The sequence below is a fragment of the Brassica oleracea genome, chromosome C2 (assembly GCF_000695525.1).
Source record: "Brassica oleracea var. oleracea cultivar TO1000 chromosome C2, BOL, whole genome shotgun sequence".
NCBI classification, from domain to species: domain Eukaryota; kingdom Viridiplantae; phylum Streptophyta; class Magnoliopsida; order Brassicales; family Brassicaceae; genus Brassica; species Brassica oleracea.
This window is the reverse complement of record NC_027749.1, coordinates 44,429,247-44,432,800: the sequence shown is the minus strand read 5'-3', so window position 1 is coordinate 44,432,800 and position 3,554 is coordinate 44,429,247.

The following is a 3,554-nucleotide window of genomic DNA, read 5'->3' as shown; positions in this document are numbered from 1 at the left end:
AACTTTTATCCAATCTATTCCAATTCCACAAGGGCCTAAAGCAGTTTTATTTTCTCAACGTCAAGAAGCTGCCCGAAAAGATGTCGAACGTGCTTTCGGAGTCTTGCAAGCTCGATTTGCAATTGTTAAAAATCCGGCACTTTGTTGGGATAAAGTAAAGATTGGAAAGATTATGAGAGCATGTATCATACTCCATAATATGATAGTAGAAAATGAACGAGATGACTACCCTCAATACGATGTATCTGATTTTCAACAAGGAGAAGGAAGCAGAAGTTCACATGTCGATCTCACATATTCAACAGATATCCCTACAAATATCGCCAATCAGATGGGTGTTCGAACAAGAATTCGTGATAGACAAGCACATCAACAACTGAAAGGTGATTTGGTTGAACATATTTGGCGTAAATTTGGACGTGATCAAGATACCAACTGAGTTTGGATGTCTCGTTCAAATTATTATCGTTTGTTTTAATAATCTTTGTTTCCATGTTTTTATGTTTGTATTTTAAAATTTATGTTTAAAATGTTATGTTTAACTATGTTTTATTTACTTAATAAATTTTATCTTTTATAAAAAAATTATGTTTAAAAGTAAATTTAATTTTTTTTATTGTTAAGCACCCTAAGTTAAGCAACTACCAATAAACCAATATCATTAAGTGTTTCTTAATTTGTTGCTTAGTTTTATTTTAATACTTAAAAATTCATTAACAACCACTTAACCAACACTAAAGGTTGTTAGCAATAAACATGCTCTAAGTAACTAGTACTTCAACCTTATGTTTTAATTTCCATTCTCCCATTTGATTATAAATGGTATTTGCAATAATTTATGTAAGTTAGGGAACATATTTTTGAGGAATGGTTTATGGGCCGCCTAAGTATATAAGACCAGACCTGACCAGCCCAATCGATTTTTAGAATTTAAATTATAACATTTTAAATTGTTATTATTCAATAAATCATATTATTGCATAAAATTCTAAGGGTATTTCCAACCCACTCAATATTTTACTCCAAAATTAAGTAAAAACTAGATTTTAACCTGCACGTCTGTGAGAATATTTTTCCATTTTATAAATGTATTTGATATTATTTCAAATGTTTTAAATATATAATTTCTATTTTAGTGTTATATATTGTGTAACTATATAATATTATTCTTTATATTTCTTATCCGGCATTATTTATATTGTGATTTATTTAATACATTTTAGTTTGTTATTAAATTTTATTACTTACTAATATATTTGTGATTTAGGTGTAATAAAATAACAATACGAAATAATCAAATAGAGAACCTCCTTCAAAATATGTTTTTTCCTTAATTTTTAAATTTTGCATATAATACATTTATAAATTTTATTTATTTATATTATAGAAAAAATATGTTTAAGATAATATATATTTACATATTGTGTTTAAGAAAATATACTTTAACATATCTCATTTTAGTATTTTTGGGATTTATAAGAAAAAACATTGTTTTGTTTAAATAATATAGTCTAATTGTTGTAGTAAATTTAATACATAGCAGTATCTATCATAGTATTTTAGTAAAATTTATTAATATAGGATATTATTTGGATGTTATGATATTAAGTTTTATTTTTTTAAATTTAAAAAATAAAACTTCAAAATATTAGATTGCTTTAATTTTTACAACATATATAGATAGTTTTTTCGTGGTGCATTTCAAGAAGTTATTCTTTATTATCTATGATTTTATCTTTGTAAGTTTTGAAATATTATCATTTTTAATTTGAAAATTTATTTTCAAATTTTTATATTTTGTCAAGAAAACTTTAGAAAATTACACAACTATTTTGAGTTTGGAACATTAAATAAATTTTTAATTTTTTTTTGTTTCTACATTAATATATTATTTAATAAAAATATTTTAATTTTCGGTAATATCTTTTAATTTTTTCTCAATAGATTTTTTTATAATTAAAATAAAATAAATTTATTATTAAAATTTGATTTGTCATTAATAACATATTTTTAATAGAATATGAACCAAAGGTTATTATATATTATTATATTTTTTGTATATAAACATTTTCAAACAGTATATTGTTGAGAGTTTCAAAATAAATAAATAAATAATATATGATTGTAGATATAAAAGTTTAACCTATGTCAATATATTTATTGATATAAAAATATTATATAGTTTTTGAATTCTAACCCAAAGTTTTTGGTGGGAAAATTTTGGGCCCAAATTATTGAACTACAGTACAACTACGTAAAGGCAAGCGGTTGCAAATTAGTGACATATTATAAAAAGAAAAAAATAAAAAAGTTTACCACTGATTTGCAACTAATAAGTCATATTTTACGGTTATAAATTAGTAGTTCACAATATCCTAAACCCTAAAATTCATTTTTATCTTCTTCTAAATACTTGCATATACAGATTATATATGATTGTATATTTAATAAGATAACTTATATAATCATTAATGTAAAACAAAATATTAATTAAAAAAAATCAACCCATATCCAAATCATGACACTTGATTCCATATGTTTTGTGAAGATGTTCATATGGTTAAAATTTAGTCAATCTCAATTTTGTTCAAAATATAATCATTTTGGTTTTTGGATTGTTTATTAATAAGAGACAACAAAATAATTTTGGAAATAATGTATTTGGATAAACACATATGATAGCAGTGGCAGAATAGTCACAATAGTTTTACTATTTGGGACTAATTTGCAACTCCATTATGCTTTATTGCCCTAGAGTAATAGTTAGTTAGGAAAATTGTTTTTTAGGCAAAAAAAATGGTAATTATGTTTCATTAGACTAATTATTTTCAAAATGGCAATAATGCCCTCAAATTCAATTATAAATTCAAAATTACAATTAACAAAACAATTGTAAATATTAAAATATAATAAATAATTAAAATAAAAGAAAACATTAAAAATCCTCAAATCAAAAAAAAAAAACTAAATCTACACTTTATGTCCCAAATTGATTTTTTCATATATGGAAACTGAATATTTCTAAATATTTTATTTCCATATTTTTCGGAACTGATTATTCTTATCCGTAGAATACAGTAAATCCGTAGAACTCGGTTTTTATAGTTTTTAGATTTATAGTAATGTGTAGATTTTGATTCTACAAGTTTTAGATTTACAGTAAATCTGTAGAATTCGTTTTCTACAAGTTCTTAGATTTATAGTAATGTGTAAATTTCTATTTCTATTTAGATTTATAGTGATATGTAGATTCTGTTTTCTACAGATTTTAGAGCGATAGATTAACGCGGAATGTGTATTCTAAATATATTTAGAGTACTATTATTTACGTAGATCACATATTCTAAACATAGTAGATTCAATGAAAAAGTGGATTTCATTTTCTACTTCGTAGAATACCAATTCTACTTTATGCAGAACATAATTTAAAATTATGATTTAAACATTTTTAGAACTGGAAAAAAATATCACTAGGGGGGGTTATTGGGAGATGAATTTGTGTAGAATTTGTGAATTTTGAGAGTTGATAGATTTAAAAAATTTATGTGGATTGT